Source organism: Octodon degus, unplaced genomic scaffold (genome assembly GCF_000260255.1).
Source record: "Octodon degus isolate 3935 unplaced genomic scaffold, OctDeg1.0 scaffold00110, whole genome shotgun sequence".
In the NCBI taxonomy this organism is placed as follows: Eukaryota; Metazoa; Chordata; class Mammalia; order Rodentia; family Octodontidae; genus Octodon; species Octodon degus.
This window is the reverse complement of record NW_004524686.1, coordinates 3,372,275-3,393,554: the sequence shown is the minus strand read 5'-3', so window position 1 is coordinate 3,393,554 and position 21,280 is coordinate 3,372,275. Positions and strand designations below refer to the sequence as shown.

Below are 21,280 nucleotides of genomic sequence, written 5' to 3'. Positions count from 1 at the left end.
TGGGCTACTGGACTCTTTTAGAATATTTTGCTGAGTTTACACACCTATAATATTCAATAACGGAACTTAGAAAAAATGGGTTATACAGATGAATGTCCATTTTGTATCTGTGTATTCAAAGTGGTTGGGATAGATATATAGTTGCATTCTCTTAATGAATAGAATGATTTGTTCTAATGCTGTTTATAAATAGGATCTCAAGTCCGCATCTTGTACAGCAATTAACCACTAAGAGGAATATATGCAGTTTGTCATTTGTTGAATATGTACTTCCGATTTGATTTGAAACTGTCTCATTGTTATGTGTTTATCAATAAAATTTTGAAAAAAAAATAACTGTGTAATCACAAAGTATAATTATATATTTGTTTCCTTTTTATTTGAGTTCTATAGATTCTGTTTCACATATTTATTTGACAGTTAAGAAATATACATTTAAGATTTCTGTCCTTACTAATTGAACTTTTTATCATTATAAATTGTTCTGCTTTATTTCTGGTAATATTTCTTGTTTAAATAAATATCTATCTTAATGTTAATATTATTACCTTGGATTTTTAAATTAAGATTTACATGACATTTTCCAGACCTTTATGTTTAAGATCTCTCTCTCTCTCTCCCTTTCTTTCTCTCTCATTTATATTTTAAGAACTCCCAGCCTCTGCTTCGGCCTAAGCAGATGCTTTAATCTGCTGAGCTATTTGGCTGACCCTCAAGACTAACTACTTTTAGACAAGATATCATGTCTGCATCTTGCACTGTAAATAACTACTATGAAGACAACAATATGCAATGTATTAATTATTGTAGCTGTCCTACTAACCTGTTTTGAAGCTGTCTCATTGCTATTTCTTTCTCAGTTAAATTAAGAAAAAGACTATGAATGGGGGTTAAAAAGACTTGTAGACTGTGCACAGTTGGATGTTGGCACTTCATAAAGTTTCTCAGTCTCAGCTTACTTTTTTTAGTCTTAGCTTTTAATAAAAGTAATTAAATCATTTACATTTAATGTAATCAAAGATATGACTGAGTTTCATCTTACCATCTTAATATTTGTTTTCTATATTTCCCACAAATTCCCTGCTTTTTATTATTTTTAGAATTTCTTTTGAATTAACTTATCAATTTTATGATGTTATTTTATCTCCAGTATTGGGTTTATAAACTATGTCTCTTTTTATTCTTTGTTGTTTAGTAATTAGTCTCTTTCTTAATTTAATTGAGAAAGAAATAGCAATGAGACAGCTTCAAAACAGGTTAGTAGGACAGCTACAATAATTAATACATTGCATATTGTTGTCTTCATAGTAGTTATTTACAGTGCAAGATGCAGACATGATATCTTGTCTAAAAGTAGTGAGTCTTGAGGGTCAGCCAAATAGCTCAGCAGATTAAAGCGTCTGCTTAGGCAGAAGCAGCGGCTGGGAGTTCATGCCTGCCCTACCCCTAGAGCGCACTGAGACAGCAATTGAGACTGGGATGGTGGCACACACCTGTAATCCCAGCACTTGGGAAGCTGTAAACAGGAGAATCACTATGAATCCGATCTATGCAGTGAGACCCTGTACACCCTGAACCCTGTCCTAAAATTTAAAAAAACATCAGCAGAAAAGTATAAAAACGAAGTATAAGAAATAAAGCCATGCTGTTATGTTGAGCTATAGGGGACTCAGGTCAACAATTTCTTACATTGCCAGCGAAGCGGAAGACCCAAAACTATTATGGACTACTGGACTCTTTTAGAATATTTTGCTGAGTTTACACACTCATAATATTCAAATAATGGAACTTAACAAAAAAAGGGTATGCAGATGAATGTCCATTTTGTATCTGTGTATTCAAAGTGGTTAGGATAGATATATAGTTACATTCTCTTAATGAATAGAGGGATTTGTTCTAATGGTGTTTGTAAATAGGATATCATGTCCGCATCTTGTACAGCAATTAACCACTAGGAAGAATGTATGTAATGTGTTAATTATTGAAACTGTCCTACTAATTTGGTTTGAAACTGTCTCATTGCTATTTGTTTCTCAATAAAATTATGGGAAAAAATTTAAAAAATAAATAAAAGATGGTAATAAATAAAAATTGTCTAGTACAGGATCCATATCCACCATCGAATTGGTTGTGAGGCTTCACCTACACTCTCGCCCTGATAATTTAAAGTTGTTTCTGGAAAAAAAAGTTTTAGGCTTTAATACTTATTTGTTGTGTAATCTTGGACAAGTTACTTAACCTCTGCTTTAGTTTCTTTATCTATAGAACATGTAAGTGATTATTGAAAAGACTAAATATAATTTGTATGCATGGGCTAAAATAAATGTACACTATGATAAAAAAAATTTAAAGTAATTAGTCTGGATACTTCATGATCTGACAGCAACCACACTTCTAGTTTTATCTACCATAACTCCTATTGTACTTCGATTAAACAAACCACTGTCCATTGCTAAACATAGCTTACTTTCATAGCAATATGCCATATGCATGTGCACATTTACACTACAGCACATTTATGCCAAACTACTATTTTTTTCTATTCCATTATTTTTAATGAAAAGGTCACATAGTAATTACTCCTTCATTGGCAGAAATGAAAATTATTGGTTACTGTTAACAATACAACTTTGGCCCAACCCTCACGATTGCAGTGCAGCAGTGCATTTCTACACTAAGAGAGCAACTGAACTGTGTGACCTTCCAGCTTTCTCTTATTTCTTAGCACTGGCAGCCTCTGTATACACTATCCCACTGATCTTCACACTAACATAGGAAGAAAAAGAATAGGTAGTTGGTTGGATCAGGAAATTGTTGTCCAAAATCATGTAGTAAATTAGCACTGAAATGGGCATTAGATGTCAAATAATCATTTTATACTCTACTACTATTTATTTATTTATTTATTTATTTATTTTAGGGGAGCATAATCTTTAATTGTGGTACTCAACCAAGCAGGACAACAAACAGCAGAAAGATGACCTCAGCGCTGTAAACGTAACCAAGACATCTAAAATGCTGGGGTGTTTTTTACAATCCCTTTAGTAAGTAGGAAAATTGGTAATGTGAGTCCTCAGAGAAGTTATTGTAGAAAAGTCCTTTTATTCATTATTGCTTTTCTCCTCAAGAGGTGCATTATTTCGATCTCTGCTTTGTCTGATTTTTCATGTGCACTGACTTTGCCTGGGCAGCCCCACCTCTTCTCTTGGTGCCAGTGTGTCTAAGAAAGTTTTTTTTCTGATTCCTTGTAATCAAACACTAGGGGCAGGAAGAAATGATGCCTGGGTGACAGAACACAGTGGTTTGAAGTGGGGCAGTAGTTTTCTTTTAGACAGGCTGTTCCTATTCAACTACAGAACACCTCTGTGCCAGTCCGTGGCAGGGCAGAGACCAGGACTAGACTTCAACTGAAACGTTGCTGCCCCTCCGCTCTAACAGATGAACAAAACAGAATTGAAACAAAATGAAAACAATCAATGACAAACAAATGAGAGATTCAATGTTGGTTTTCCTCAGGGCACGGCATGATGACAAGCCGCGAGTGGCATCTAGTTGCTGCCAGCACTACTGCCCGGGGCTGCTCCAGGGTGCCTTTATTTTCAGGCCATGGAACCTCGCCAACAACTTCTTCCCTTCTACGTTCACGCTGCTTGCTGGTAACCGACTGGATGTGTGTTCTAGCTTACTTAAGAACTCAATTTTTTTTTAAAGGAGCTAAGGGTGGGGTATGATAAGAGATTTATCCAAATTTAAAAGGTCTTGCTCTAGCCATCAATTTGTGGTCGATGACCTTTAAGGTACTGATAACAAAAGGTTTGACAGCTCAGAAAATGTACAGGCTACAAACATCTGTAAATGGCAGAGGACACAGCACGGAAAACAATGCCTGTCTCTTCAACATTTGTCGCTGAACTTCCAGGCCAGCGTGAGGATGTCTCTCAAGCAGTCAGGATGGGGGTTACCTTCAGATCGAGAGAGAAGTATTCCTTCTTATTCCTGCTCTGGTTTCAGACATCGTGGGATGGTGACGCCCTTTTGTGTTAACACTGTGAAGGGGATTCAGCCCTGCTGAACTGGGTTCCTCGCAGAGAGCCAGCTCTTATGCCCAGCTGGACAGGAAGCCTTCCTCATACCAGCATATGCCTCCGGCGGTGCAAGGCCAAGTGGTCTGACCTGGAAAAGCTGCGATCGCAGTCTGCACACTTGAATGGCTTCACTCCCGTGTGTTTGCGGTAATGCCTCGTCAGTTCATCTGAGCGGGCGAACTTCCAGGTGCAGCCTTCCCAGGTGCACTTGTAAGGTTTCTCCCCTGTGTGTGTCCTCCGGTGAGCCTTCAGGTGAGAACTTTTTGTGTACACTTTGTTGCATCCCTCGAAGTCACATCTGTGGATCCACCGTTTCCAGGAGTCTGGGGATTCGGACCGTCTCTGGCGTCTTGTGCTCTCAATACTAAATGGTGAAATGGAACAAGCAAACTTCTGGTTATTCATTCGATTTCCCCGGACCCTTGACACGGGGATGGATGCACCTCTTGTACTGCTCTGGCTATGGAAAGGGCCGTAGATCCAGTCTCATTAACGCTATCTAAGGTCACATTTGGCAGGTCATCATCATCACTCTCACTTTTACTTTGTCTGGGAGATAGGCCTCGGGGGTCCATTTGTGCTTTGCCATGGCTTCTCCCATCCTCCAAAAGCGGCACGACAATAGTGTTGTTCACATTTCCAGGTGAACGCACAGCTGTGTAGACAACAGGCACTGACTGCACCACCACAGGGATGCGGTGAACGTGGCTCAGTTTGTTAGACTGTAAATTCATGGGACTTGAAGGCGGAACAGGATGGATAATGTGCAAAAACTGCTGGCCTCCCACACCAGATGCAGAGGCAACAAGGGGTCCTGGAGTTAATACTGTTGACGAGGATGATGCTGAAGAGACGGATGTTATAACGGTTGGGGATGAGGCCGGGCGACTGGAATATGATGACGAGGTTGAAGTTGAAGAAGGTGACGAGGCAGAGGCAGTCATGGAAACCAGGGAGGATGAAACGGCAGTAGGGGATGTCCTGGCTTTGTTTATTGACAAGTCCACGGGCTCAGTTTGTGTTTGGAAGTGATCGACAGGTAACGAGTCCTCTGGAGGCTCCCCTTTCACGTTACTTAGCAACAGGGGAACGGCTTCCATATCAGGGTAGCTGTGGGCGTTTGGAGACCCTTGTTCAGATTCCAAAAGCTCTGTTTTGACTCTGACTGCCGGCATCCCATCAAGCATTAACATTCTGTTCTCAAAAGTGTTGGTATTAATGAGAGTGACTCATAATTTCATCCAATAAGGGTAACTTCCAGGTCTACTATTTGTCCTCTTACTGCACATCCAGGTCTTTTTCTCTCCCTCCTTCTGAAAGTTGGTCAGTCTGCAAAGCTTTATTGTTTTCCTCTTCATATGGACACTCATTCATCCATTTGTTAATAAAGTCACATTGATCCCGAATCACATGACGTGCTAAATGTAGGGTGGGCCGGTAGGTGGAGGCTGCCGAGATGCGAGCCCAGGTCTAGCGTGGGGAACCTCGCCAGGCCCGCATCGAATTACCCCGGGGCCCAGCCGAGGGGGTTGCAAGCCGCCGCCACTTCGCCCTGGCAGCCCGCAGCTCAGGAAACCGTCTGCTACTTTTTATAGAACATTAATAATTATATTATTTTCCCCATAACTTTCTGTTTTCTTGACTATGAATGTTTTGATTGAATTGGCTTTAAATAAAGCATTTTCTAAAATGAATCAAAACATGAAGAAACAAATAATTGCAAAAAATAAAGAAAACGTAATAAAGCACTCACTGCAAAACTGAGCAGGGCATAAAATAAACATTCAATGATATGTTGCCCACATGTATTTCTATATATAAAGCAGCAAGCATAACCTTCTCCATACGCTTGTATAGTTATTAAAAGCAAACTCAGAAACTCATGTAGCTGGTTTCTAGCCTCAAACTGAAAGTTTCTTATTTAAGAAGATCAATGTCAATGATTTCCTATTTCCTGTAGGGAGAACTTGCTACCAAATACAAAAGTTTTAAGCATAGGAGACTAGCCATACTCAAGGAAATAAGATCTTGGAGCAGATTTTCTGGTAGCTCATAGATAATAATGATTTAATACATGCGAGGAATCAACCATTCAAAACATCACACTTCTTTGCATGCTTTCTAATATCGTAGGCTGTGAGTCATCCACTGAGCACATGGAGGCCTACAATAACATACCCCACCATTTCATTACCAGACAAGGGAAGCACTCACAGTTCTCTCAGTGAAAACATTCACATAAACTTTACTTATTAGGTCTCTGCTTACAAAGTATTAATACTCTATTAATATCAACATTATTAATCATTGTTTCCCGCACACCCTGTGAGCCTATAATACGCAGAACATTAATTATATGAAGGCAGTCTGGGTAACATTATCTTACAGTATTTTCTTCTCTAACATGGTTTTCTTCAAAAAAATTGCAAAGAAGGAACATTCTATCTTTACTGTTAATGTTAAAGCAGCTAGTTACTCATACTTATATCAACCCTCATGTCACTGGAGCAGAAATAAGTAATGTTAAATATGGAAAATCCATTACAACTTCTTGAACTAGAAGTCAAGGAAACTGACTCAGAATGCTGGCTTTCCCTGGCTCAGACAGTCAGAAAGTCACAAAGCCAGGGCTATAATTCCAGTTCCCAAAATCTGAAAACAGAGCACTTTTCTTCAAATATCATAAAGCTTCTAGATTCAGTTTAATCTCCTGTTACTTTGAAACCAAAATTTCATTCTATTTATAAGTGTGCTTGGGTATTACACTATTCTGAACTATCTCAAGATATTTTACAAAATAAGTGTAAGTATGCATGCAATTCTATACAAACAAGCAAAAGGGTTCTAAGAATCATATAAAGTTTTTCTTTAGATAGAAATACATGGAGTTTACCCTATTTTAAAGATAACCCTAACCTCCTTTCTTTGATGTTTTAATAGTGGCTCGGGAGCTCTTATCTTTATGAAAATTCAAACCTCTACAAATCTAGGCTAACTCTTTTGATGTTATTATTGCTATTTTATTCCTTTTCTTTTCCTTTTTGAGCTAACCTTGTCAGGGAGGCCTGGCAAATAGAGTAAAAGAACAGCCCTCTACCAAGAGAGAGAACAATGACAAGGTACAGAAACTAAGACCCACAGTGCCAACCAGCAAGGAGTAAGAGATGGGTGATAAAATGCTACCTCAGATCAGGTAGCTTGCAGGTTCTGGGAAGATCTTTTACAAGGGTACTCAAATGATTGAGACTGTGCTTGAAATCCCTGGTCAATAACATAAAATATAAAAATCCACAACTGGATTCTTGTATATCAGAGGGTTATACATAATATGTAAGTTAGCATCAAATGATGGAGTCAAAGGCAATAATTTCTCTTTGATCACAAGAAAGGTATTATATACTGTGTTGTCCTCTAGAAATTCTGAGACCTCAGAGTTAAGAATTAAGATACTGGCACTTTATTTAGAAGGCATAAACCCAAAACCATGAGCATGAAGGACACAGGAAAGGAAAATGAGGGAAAACGGGGCGCGAAGTATGCAATCCTTCACAGTGCTGACACATGTGTATATTTGCTCAGCACATGGGACTTCTCTGAGAAGCTTGGAAAGAGGATCAGAACAGAAATGAGTTTCATTTATTTATCACTCACTAAGAAAAAAGTTAATATCAACATTTTCCCATAGGAAATGTAGTTTAGGAGCTTCTAAATTTCCTAACACCTTCTAATATATTTCTAAATGGACTATAATATTCAGAGACTGACATAGTGGAAAGCAAACAGACCAATAAAAACTTCAGAGGAATCCCATTTAATTTTAGAAGAGGAAGATTATGTGATTGGTTTGACATTCAAAGAAGATATCAAGGAAATTAATGTTTTCTAAACTTCTACTTCAAAAACTTCAGACATGAAATATATAGAAGGAAAAAAAATACCACCAAGGAATTTCATATTGAAACCTTCATTTTGACAAAAACTTGTCTTGTTTGCAGCAATAAATATTCATGAGCATTGGAAAATCTAATATTGACTGGGCTTATTTTTTTAAACAAGAAAACATTTTCAATAGCTCTTCACAACTCACTTACCTTGTCTTGAAATATCCATCACTCAAGTGAAGAAAATGGACCTTTGAAGCATCTTTCAAGCACAGGAGTCCCCTACCACGCATCATAGCTAGCTAGATAAGAAAGCACAACAGCCATATGAGGAAGTAAACTAGAAATGGGCTGGGGAAAAACTGATTCTTTGCCTTAGGGTGTCAGGCTTGATGCACTGAGTAAAGGAGTCAATTAGATTCAGACACTGAACTTTGCAAATCTGTCTTTGGAGCCAGAAAACCTTATCAGGGAGGCCTGGCAAATAGAGTAAAGGAACAGCTGTCTACCAAGAGAGAGAACAATGATAAGGTACAGAAACTAAGACCCACAGTGCCAACCAGCAAGGAGTAAGAGATGGGTGAGAAAGTGCTACCTCAGATCAGGTAGCTTGCAGGTTCTAGAAAGATCTTTTATAAGATTGGCCACGTGATTTATACTCTAAGCTTGTTGCATTGGCTTTCTACAGCTACCATAACAAGGTACTACAAAACTGGCAACATAGAACAGCAGATATTTATTTCCTCATTGTTCCGGAGATTAGAACTCTACAGTCAGTGTCACTGGGTCAGTGTCAGTGTGGTGACCACAATCCATCAGGAAGGTATGGCACAGAGTCAGTTCCTCATGTCCTCTAGCTTCTGTGGGCTTCCAGCCTTTCGTATTTTGTGGTCATAACTCCAGTCTCTGAGTAATAAGTCGCCCTCTGCCTGTGTCTTATAAGAAGGCTTATTGTTGTATTCGGGGCCCACTGAAATAAGCCAGGCTTATCTCTCCCTATCGAGATCTTTAATAACCACATTGGCAAAGACCCATTTTCCTTATAAACTAGCATTTCTAGGTCCTAAAAATTAGGACCTGGTACTTTTGGAAAAATCATTATTTTACCAATTTTAGCGGGACATCTTTCAGAGTAAAGGTAAGAACCAATTTGTAGTATTTCAGGAATGAATAACAAAATATAGTTCTTTCTCAGGCAAAACTGAATTAGTGCTCTCCCTCTATTCTGAAGTGAATTTCCAGCCCCTGGGTTATAAAAACCTCTGCACTGATTATAAATATTACCCCTGAAAGCACCATAGCAAGCCAATACCAAATTCACTTCCCACCTCTAAATTCTGTAAGAGGTTGTTGTGTCTTTCTGAAATGTTCTCATTTATTTCTTAAAACCTCATTAGAGAAAGTCCTGTGCTTTGCAATCAAATGAGCTCCAATTGTGACACAGGACAAAATCCTGTATAATCCAGGGTCAGAGCCTCCCTCGCTTTGATGCATGTGATACCCTCCTTAAGTGTAATCACATTTTAAGCTTTTCTATACAACCATTAAGTGGCATCTTTGAATCTATTAGCACACAAAGAAACAAATAAATCCTCCTGGTGTCAAAACCAAGTGAAAATATGCAGCGACAGGAAGACTTTCTGATTTCATTAAATGATACCATCCACGCACCTGACCTCTCTAAGCTAAGGTCACCTTCATTGGAAAACATGCACAACCAGGGACTTTCTCTTCAGTGGCTGAGCAGTATAGGCAGAAGGAAGGTCTTTGGCACCACATCGCTTACTTTTGCAATAATTCAATCAAGTACCAGAGACCATCATGAAGTAGCAAGTTCCAATAGCTTTGACACAAAAATGAATAAACACCTTCCTCTAGAATACCTTCAAATATACTTACACTGTGAAAGATATAGAAAATCTCATATGCAGAAATATACAGAAATCAAACAAAAGCTTTATCTGTATTACCATAGCTTTTAAAATTAAAGCTACTATTCCCCTTACCAGTACAATTGTCTACATCACTGAACACATCATTCAAATAGTCACTGCAATGAGTGACTATGATTCAGTGAGACACTCCAGTAACACCTTCCCATGAAGATGAACTTGATCCTGACAACTTGTTTCATTTTTAATTCATGGCAAGAAAATAGCACTTCCCTCTTCCTACTGTAGGACTTTGCATTCCTTGATACAAAGCACTATCATAATTCAGCTTTTCATATTTTCTCCTGTTCTTTCCTTTATTATCCAAAAGGTTAAGACTGCAGGGTAATTCACAATCACTTCAAGATCTGAAGTCCATGCTATAATTTAAGCTATACTTCTCAGAAGGTTCCATCCAGATAAAGCCACATTAGTGTCACAAAGTCAGGAAGTTTGGAAGGATAAAATCAGAAGCTATGTATTTTTTAAATTCCTCTTACTTTGAGAATACAAGCTTATGTAAATTTCTTGAAGTTTACATAAATTTCACTCACTGTCAGAAACTATTCTAAAATGCTCTAGAAGTATATTCTGAAAGTCTCCTCCATGAAACATTTGCAAAGTCTTAGAAGAAAAAGAATAATCATAGAAAAACTATTTATTGGATTGTCAAACCTAAAACAGGAAAGTACATGTCTTTGTGTAGCAATGAATCCTTGATCTATAAAACATAATAAACTCAATAAATATTATTCAAATTAATGAAAGTTAAGCATAATGTAAACAGCCCTTATCCAAAATTCAAAACATTGGATTGGAAAGATAGCTCAGTAGAATAAGTACTTGCCTGGCAAACGCAAGGTCCTGAGTTCCATCCCTGGTACAGCAAAAAAAAAAAAAAAAAAAATCCAAAACATGATATTGTATGTAGAAAACATTTTATGCACAAATTACTAAAATTGTTATATAAAATACCTACTTGCTATTTGTATGAAGTATACCTGAAGTATAAATGAAGTTTGTGCTTAAGTTGGGCCTTATCCTCAAGATATTTCATTATAATTAATATAAAATTATTATATATTCACAAATATTCCAAAATATAAAGAAATTAAGAAGGAAGATAGGTGAAAGCCAGAGATTGTGAATAAAATTAATGAATGTTAGGGGCTGACCCAATAGCTCAGCAGATTAAAGCACCTGCTTAGGCAGACTCAGGGACTGGGGTTCAATTCCCAGCATGCTGTGCCATACCCCCACCTCCCACCTCCTGGGCACACTGAGAGAGCAATTGAGACTGGGTGTGGTGGCACATGCCTGTAATCCCAGTACTTGGGAGCCTGAAAACAGGAGGATCACGATGAGTCCAATCTGTGTAGAGAGACCCTGTAGACCCTGTACTAAATACATAAAAAAGTTAAAACTAGATATACTAACCTAAAAGACACTGTAAAAAGAATTTTCAAAACTCTTCTTTTGCGCACTAGTGAAATCAGCCACAGAGGCAGGACTCCAGCTCAACACAAGTTTCTGCCTTGATTACAATGTCAATTGTACCATTTTTGCACACTTGAGGAAACTCTATAAGATAACAAATTTGTCAAGATAGTTGTCCAGGTTTCAGTGATACCTGGAGTCTTTCTTAACTGGTTCTTGAAACAGTGCTAGTTTTTTTGAGAAAACCCCAAGTATATCCCAATTGACCACAGCCCATCTTCCCCTAATTTAGTGAAGAAACTCTTCTTCCTGCCACAGGGTATGGGATCTTCCTATTTTGCAAAACTCACTTCTGTCCATCAGTCCATAACAAATAGCACTTTGTGCAATCTGAATTTGCCTCTTTCTTCAGTCTTGGCATCCTTTGCCTTTGCCATTTAGTTTCTGTAGACTGAGCTTTTTTCCAACACAAGCCAGCGTAAGAGCAGAAAGACCTGGGTTCAAGCCTCTGTCCACTCGCTAGCTAGGTATAGAACACAAATGCATTAACATTCATCTCCTACTACACACAGAGGTGAAAGAGGTGAAGCAAATGATTTAATGTAAACACATGATCACTTAAAGATAACGGGAAGTTGATCTGAGCACATCATATTCCAGACTTCTATTCTGAGAACACTTTTGCTACCTACTGATGGTTGGACTGTTTTTTCACTGACATTTGATGCTAACAAAACTAGTATCTCAAAAATGATATTATTTTAAAAAATAAGCCACACTGCTAATAATATAAGTACATATAAGTTTCTTTCCCATAAAAATACATTTGAAATATTATTTAAAATGAAACTTTGGAGAAAGCCCTAGTTTACTCTGATATGCATGTTATGCTGTCAATCTTTCTCCTCTGAAATTTTCTTTTAAAAAAAATCCTTCTCTACTCATTCATGTGCCACATTTTTGCTAAAGATTACACAATGAAAGGAATTATAGCTGAGCCCATAATTCTACTTGAATAATCAAGCTCATTTGGTGAATCAGTTTGAATGTCTACAGCTGGGCTGGGAAGGCATTAGTGGGCTCACGGCTACAAGAGCGTGAATGTCAGCGGGAGAACTTCAAAACACGTAGCATCTTCCTTGCACAGCAGTACTCTTGGTTAAATGGAATGTTGTGCTCTAAACTAAATTACTTCAAGTCTATTTGTGAAACTCGGTTGGATACATGTTTCTTATACAAACAACGGCTGGAGTTAAATCTGCCAAAACTGGCACACTGATTTATATTTGTAGTTTTGTAAAACTTTGAGACCCAAAAATGAAATTCAAGAAATGCATGTTATTGTGGCCCCTAAATTTCCCAGGATATTTTATTGACTACATTATAATGTTTAATATGTATATTTACTAATGGTCTCTTGGTACTGAAAAACTTATTTCTCTAAACCGTCCCCCAGTGGCCAACTTACTTCCAGGGCATTTATGCTACGGAGTAGAAATTGGCAACTAGGGAATTTAAATAAGCTGCCAAAATTTTTCAATATTAAAGACAACAAACAAGGCTCAGTAAGGCCTTTCCTCAGGGGAGCAAGATTCAACCACACTGAGAAAATTCCTTTCTGATGTTTTCACACATTTAAAGAAAGGGCGAAGGAGTTAGTGGACTGTCACAAATTCAGCACAGCACCAGCATGGCTATGCTAATAGACAGAAACAAGGCTTAAAAGTTCCATAATTTACTTAAGAGCATTTAAAAAGTAAAAGAAAGTATGCAAAACTATAGTAGAGATCACTGGCGCTTCAGAATTCCAAAGGCCTAGCATGCAGGATAAATCTATCCATCCTTCCTTGATTCTTTAAACTGTCTTAAAGGGCCTCCAGTGTATTTTTCTCACCATCTCCACCTACTGCACCCCTCTTCCAATGTCTAAAGCAACCACAACAGAAATCTCCAAGGACTGTTCAGAGAGAATAGGCTACCTCACCAATACACATGAAATTAGAAGTCGAATCCACTTTAGGAAACTACTGTCTGCTCAGATCTGAACTGATAGAGAAAGAGCACTTGATATTGGGTGCAAAGTACTCTACTGACTGTCTTCAAAGTTTTCCTGATGAAGGAGAAAACAGAGAAATAAGTAAATTGGCCACTCCTCACATCCCTCCTTCTGTCTTCAGGGCCTGGGTTTGCTGATTCAGCACCTGGGTTTGCTGACTCAGTTCCAACCCTCTTCTAGCATATCAAAGATACAAGCCAAATATTTCTATTTCCCAAATTCTGCTAACCACAAGCAGTCTACATGTCCCTTATTTTCCACCAATCAGATGTTCTTGTGCAAGACCTTGATTTAGAATCAAGTCACTTGGAGAGAAAAACACTTACTGCAGGCTTTGACCTGGGATCCAGTTACATGAGACACATGAGGCAAGATTGGGAGCCTATTTTTCAGGCACTGAGCACTGAGCACTGGTGTCCCTACCTATGGCGGCGACCTCAATAGCAGCTTTGTCTTGCCAGCAGAGACAACAGCTCTGTTTGTCACCTGCTCCTCTAGTATGGTCAGCCTGCCAGAGAGTGCCTTTTGGAAATCTTCAGAGAAACTTTGAGCCCTCTGTTTCTCTTAACTCTTTTCTGGCTTAAGGAGTCATTGTAGAGTCTGTTATATGTATGTAAGATCTAGTAACAAGCCCTATAAACCCATAGATAACTAGTATAAAGTTAAACAGAAGAAAATGAATGAATAAAATATTTCATTTGCCCTTTTAAAATTAAGTGAATTAAGAATTAAACCTAGTTCTTAAAAAAAACATAATGGCTTATACAGCTATATAAAAATAACTATAAATTGCACAAAAGTGAAGGACTTTGATTCAGACAATAAGATAATACAATCAATCTTAAAATATGCAAAAAAGATTCCTAAGGCTAATTGGTACTGTTATGACCTTGGCTATAATTTATAGAACATCAGTGTTCTAAATGTTGACTGAGTTCCTAAGTCAACTCAAAAACAATACATAAGCATTACTATGGGGCACAAATACAACAAAAATTGCCATAAAATATAAAAGATTGTCATTTTTTTATGGTTTTGCAAGGGAAACAATATAATACAGGGCACATTTTATAATGAATCACCCAAGAAGGATATATATAAGAAATGTAGGAAATTTGTCCACACACATAAACACTAAAGACCTGAGCTGAGGTCCTAGATCATAATGTCCTGCCTGAGTCCAGCTGAAAATCTAGAGCTCATAACAATGCCTCCCACAAGTTCAACTGGAGGCCTGGAGCCCACAGCAAAGTCTCGTGTAGGCCTGCTTCACTGATCTGTGCTGTAAAAGCCCAAAGTTCAGTGGTGGAAGTTAGGAAGTCTGTGACAGTGGGATGAAGGATCTGTGCTAGCAGGCTGAGGGATCTGAACTAGAGCTCGGAGACAATGCTCAAGGTAAACACCAGAGCTCTCCCAAAAATACCACAGCCAACCTCAGTAACAGTGCGGTCACAAGCTCCTCCAGCACTGAGGAAAGCCAAGTTCCCACCAGGAAAGCTAATGCAAAAAGCTTTTTCATGAGGCTGAGCAGTGCACCATTTTCCCCTCCAGAACCAGGAAGCAATGCTCAAGATAAGGACCCAAGCTTCTCCAAAGCTCATCAGGAAAGCCAGCATGACTAGGTCCTCCAGCAGAACAGCCCAAGAGAACTAGTGGCTTCCAACAGATCCAATAGCTTCTCCAAACAGCATCCCTAACAACATTTTTGTAGCTTCTCCTGTTCTGCCCTTATGCTGCTGGCAACAGCCCTCAGGTGGGCCTCCTGTACCTAGCACCATGCTAGTTTAATTCAGCCAGATATAAATAAGTTGACTACCAGTTAGAAATCCACTACAACTATCACATTATGTGATATGAGACTATCATACTATGTAAAACAAAAAATGAAATACGAAAATTTTAATTTACTAGGAACTACAATTTTGGATGAGGAAATGAGTTTAGAAGAAAAAGCTAAGGGAATCATTATTGAGATTCTCAATAGAATATTAGATATCATGGTATATTTTAAGGTCTAATTTTTCTTCAGCAAATTATGACATCTATTTTCCAAGAAATGAATGTGCCACTACTACAATGCACAGATTTTTAGTTCCAATTAGTGCAATTTCAAGGATTTGTAAGTATAATTTTAGAAAGGAAAGACCTAAAAGAGAGACAAAGGAAAAAACTTTTTCTGCTGATTCAATGAAGAATGAAGATATTCGTGTGATTTTTACTATAAAGGCTAAAGCAGCAACCAAGAGATACTGAAAAGCTCTAGATATAGGCTTTGTTTTTAACTGTGAGAGCCTATACATACTTAGAAAACCTTGCGTGTCTTTTACACATGAGGCCTTGACCATGCTAGAGAGTTAATGCCAACATGAAAATGTGTGGCAAGTACCCACTTTGTTCCTTTTGGAACCCTGGGCCCTGCCCTTTTTCTGTGACCACTTAGGCACAAGATGGTGGATAGTCCCATATCACTGCTTTGGAGAATGAATTAAGTTTCTTCTTTATGTGTTTTGTGAGGTTTGCGTGTAGCATTAGGGTAAATATGCACAAATCACATTCATGCACATACACAACTGTCTTCTGTATATATAGAGAACTTATAATGGAATTATTCATAGCATAAAGATTAGATTTAGTGTAAAAAAATGTAAACTTTGGAAGGGTAATTGAATTTATTGTACTTTTGTGTAAAATGATAATTGAGTTCATGAAATGCAGTAACATTATATTATAAATTTTTTAATAAACTCATAGAAGTATAAACCTTGGTGCTCAGTGAAAATCTGGAGATTCATACAACTGGAGAATTAACATTCAAAGAGTTTTCTCTTTGGGTAAAAGACCATGTTGACCAATATTTTGAGGAGAGGATATGAAGTAGAATCAAGCAACCAAACAACAGAACCCCTAGTTTAGAAAAGTTTTAATACTCCTTGGAAAGATTAAAGACATTGTCCTTGTAAAAGTTGATATTTTTCAAATTCAACTTATAAGAATTCCAAGGTTATAAGAATCCTGGACAATCCAAACAAAAAAGTTAAATGAAACCACCTTTGGAAGGTTCAGTTACTGAGCTTGTACCCATGTGGCTAATAAAATGCTGGTGAGAAAAAGCATAAGTGGGAGAATGCCATTGCCATTGGAGGCTGCCCACAGTAGAAACAAAGCAACTGGGAGGAAAATTCTAAGCTAAGAGTCTTTGGATGTTGGCCAGTTCCCAGCTCTGTAATGCACCAGCAATGTACATGGGAAAAACATGTTACATCCCCAGGGCTTAGTTTTCATTATCGGTTGGGATCTACAGTCATAACCTTAAAGGTTTTATAAAAGTAGAATGTGTTACAATATACAAAATCTTTTGTAGTCAGTTCAGCACGTTGAATATATTAAAGGACACTGCAGAAAGTTTAGAAATTAAAGTCCAGTCACCCACTGACTCCTCTGGTTTTATCTTCTTTCATTCAAACTAAAAGAGTACATGTTAACATTTACATAACCAGCACTGCACTGAGAAATGTTCTAGAGTTCTGGAGTGTCAGACCTTGAATTCCACATCAAACAAGATTGTGTTAAGAATGAAGTACAAACATCGACAGATGAAACTGCCTGAACAAGTAACAAGCCTGTTGTAAAGATCATCTCGTGTTACTTCCAAAAAATGTCAAGAAATTATTTGCTGTGAAGTGCTTCTTAAACTGATGAGGCATGTTTCTGTACAATTTCTAGAAAAGTACACTTTTCCCAATTGACTTATTATTTTGTAAGATGGCTTGAATATTAAAGAGAAATATAACTCTATTTTAAATAAATCTTCCTATATCAGAGAATAACTGGATAAAAGCTATTTAAAAACGTTTGAAGCCACTGACAACTCAAAGCCACTGGCCTGAGATTAAAAAAAATGTAGAAATATACTTTCACTCTTCAGAACTGTAATGACTGGAAAAAATATTGAACTGGAATGTAGTGTACTCTGTGGGCTGTGCCAAGGCTGGGCCATTGGCTCCTCAACTGCAAACAAATCACTTGACTTTTCAGAGCCCCATGTTTCTCTGACTAAATTAGATCCATGTAAATTCTTTTTTCCAACTATAACATTCCATGCAAATCATTATTTTAAACTCCAGTTTTAACCTAAATTTCATTTACAGTTCTGCCTTTTCTAAAACTGGAAAATTGCAAATTGGTCCTACAATATAATTATTTGCAATCTGCTAGACTGAAATGGATTTTAACTTCAGAATGAAATCCTTTTATTGCCTAACCCTTGACATGAAGTGCAGTAAAATTTCTCATCAGACTGCCAATGAGCCACGCACACACTGAGCTTACCCCCCAAAGACACATTTATCACTGAATACTAATTTCATCATTCAATAGAAAGTAGTATGAATTGAAAATTGTAAGTAAATGCATTTTGTTCCAACTGCAGGGTAACCTCTGACTGACTTCTGTACTGATCTGCCCTGACAGCTTCCAGGTTGTGACATCATTGCTTTATTACAGATTAATTTATCTTATCTAAAACCAGTACATTTCCAATGAGCTTGTCCTAATCACTGTGTCCCTCATGCTCTGCTTCAGCATAATGAAAATACTTCCATCTCTCTTCTCTTTCTCCATCTTTAGGAAATCTAAAAGGAAAGCAAAACAGATGACTCAATTTCTGTATGTAATATCTCAGAGGTTCTATTTCTTCCTTTCAAAAATGGGGACCATTAATACCTGCTGATTGTATTAGTCAAATATACACCAACAATATTTTTGCCTTTTAATATTTTAGCAAGCTATTCATTCAACACTGAGTATTTAAAAATCTACTGACTATTTCTTTATACATTTTTAGCAATTTCTGCTCATGTTCTAAACAACATAATATTTATCCAATGTACAGTACTCTTATTTAAATTCAATTTTACAAAAATTTCAAATCTTTTTAATGTGTACTCTAAATTCAAGCATTGTAGTAAGTTCTAGAGGTGTAAAGTTGAATTAGATGCTCCTTAGTTTTACAATGTTCATTTTTGCAGGAATATGCATATAAATAACAGATAGATAGATAGATAGATAGATAGATAGATAGACAGACAGACAGACAGACAGACAGACAGATAGATAGATAGATAGATAGAATTTGGGGAGAGTATGGTAAGTGCTATTAAGGCAGGTACAAAATAGCTAGCAACACCAAAATCCTTCTAGGGGGTTTCAAGAAAATTTCACAAGGAAAATGGTATAAGAAGGTGGAAGAAAAAGCAGAGAGTGGAACAAATGACAGCAGGATCACAAGCCAAACCATGGAGGCCAGCGGGTATGCAGGAGTGGGATAGACCAGGATGGGCAAATGACTGATGGCTGAGATAAGAAATGCTGGTATGGATGTGAATGTCATGCCAAGGATTTTAAATGCCATCCTGGGGAAAAGAAACAATATACACACTGTGCAATTAATCAACTTTTTAGCTAGAGCAATTATCTGATGAGATTTGTATTTATTTTGGAATCCTAAGGCTGGAGACAAAATTATGGATGAACATGATGGTTAATGGGGATTGTTAGTTGGACTGGGGGAAGAGTCACCTGGCAGGTTAATAAAACACACTTCTGGGCACATCTGTGGAAGCGTGTAGAGTTGATTATAATGTGGGCCAGCAAACAGGGAGAAGACCAGCCAGTGGGGGGGGTACCCTATCCAATAGGCTATAACCCAGATGGATTAAAAGGAAAGACAAGTGAGCCTGCTGTTGAAAAGCTCCATTCTGCATGAGTGGGTACATCTTCCACGACTGCCGTCACCTATCAACCTCAGATTTCAGTCTCTTCAGGCTTCAGCCTTTCACCATGGACTCATGCCAGTGACTCACCATTAGCTTCCACGTCTTCAGTTTTAGACTCATCCTGCACCCTTTATCCATCTTGCTCTGCATCTTTCAGCTTCTTTCACTGAGTAGCTGCTGGATCCTCTGGTTCTCAGCATGTAGGTGGTCATTGTGGACTCTCCTGTCTGATCCCATGAGCCTAAGAAGTCCCCTTGTATATTTAGATAGACATATATATTTCTATTGATTTTGTTCCTCTAGAAAACCTTCACCAATACAAATACCTGTAGATGGATGTACTGGTGAGTAGGATTAAAAGGAGGAGACTGCAAGATAGCTTCTTGAAAAAGAGAAGACAGGTTGCAGAAACATCTTAAAGATGGACTGAGGAGCACAGGGTCAGATGGTTATAGTGTTAGAAATGGAAGAATTTAAAAGAAAGAAAAGTCAAAACTGATTCCTAGATATCTTAGGGAGTAGAGGTAAAGGAAGAACATTAATGACAGACAAATGTTGAGAATATCATCAGTGTATAGAATAAAACAAGTGGTCAACACATCAAAATGAAAGCTTAGTAATGTCTTAGAAAACTACAATTAGCACCAAACAAGAAGACAAGTTCAAGGCTCACTGCTACCTAAGCAGCAGTAGAGTTCATGAAGGTAGATGTGACAGTGTAGGGAAAGTTTCACTGGATAAGAAAGAAGTGTGATGGCAAGGGCCTGGGAGATCTGAAGAAGGAAGGATCCTGGAGAAAGAGGAGAAGAGCAAAGGGAGCATTTGAGAAGTAGCTGAAGATGTTAGAATCTAGGATTCCTTGAAGAAATGGGAGAGAGCAAAGCAAAAGTGGGAAAAAAGAAAAGCAGTGAAGGGCTATTCCAGAAAGCAACAAGAAAAACATCTACTCAGGCTAATTGTCCCAAAAGAAGAAGTGCAGCACCAAAGTGCCCCAGCAGGGAGTAAAACCTGTACAAACTCACAGGAAGCAGGCCAACCAAAAAGGACAAGATATGAATGATTGAGAGATCAAGAACGCAGCATGGCCAAAGAAAAAAGTGGGGAAAGAGTCCCTCAGAAAGTCATAAGGGGGCTGATCTCTGCCAGAGAAAAGAAAGTTAGCTGAGTGAGAAGAAACGGGATAATATTAGAGAACAAATACTATCAGAATTAAGAGGACAAGGGACTAGAAGGTCACTCTTGCTTGATCCCTGAGCCTCAGGGAAGAGCAAGCAAGCTGGAGGGCTGGCAGAGAATCAAGCCAAGTAGAATCAGTAGATCATATTAATAAGAGCCCATTAAATTGCTTTAGGTAGAGACAGTGATCAGATTTTGCATCTTCAAATGATTCAGCCTAGTAAGTAAATATAAAAGACTTTCCAGATATAAAAAGCACAGTTTTCAGAGATGACTAATATCTAAGGATAATTCATTACAATGTAGGGTTGAGGCTAAACATACTCAGAATTCACTTTTGCTCAATGAAAGACAGTGTGAAGAATGATTCTCCACTCCACTATGCATCCCCTAAAATAGATACTGATCTTAGGCAACAGCATGCTTGTTTGAAATGTGGCAGAGAATTAACAATATTGGGACAACAAATTTCCTAAAAGGCTAGGAAAGTATGCTCTGGCTTCCTTAAAAGTAAATGCAACTAAACTTCACAATCAGCTTCTGCCTCCTTCAACTTCACCACCTCCTGCTCCCCGCTCTACCGCCATAGTACAGAGCCTGTATTTCCCATTTATATCAGTCTCCGTCATGTTTGGATCTTTGTCTCTGACCTTATGTGCCCATCCTTCAGGTTACAGTTTGCAAAACTCTTCTAGAAATTATTTTCTGAATTCTCAACTCTGAAATAAGCTAACATCTCAGGTTTCCTTATGTCTGTACACATACACATTGCTTGTTTCTAAACTGTATGAATGCCACATCCACCTTCCAAATCCCATTCAGGAGTCCCAGCCCAGGCGCACCGTGGTCTGGACCCTCTCCCAGCCCCTTGGGCCGCCCCCCACCACTCCGCAGTGCCTCCCCCACCCCGCCTGCTGAGTAGGATTTTCTGCCGAGTTCC

The 21,280-nt window shown here is 38.1% G+C and overlaps 1 pseudogene; it reads right to left on the bottom strand.

Moving 5' to 3' along the window:
• Window positions 1–3,823: 3,823 nt before the first annotated feature.
• The window catches only part of LOC101562359, a 144,155-nt pseudogene continuing 126,698 nt past the window's right edge, over window positions 3,824–21,280 (bottom strand).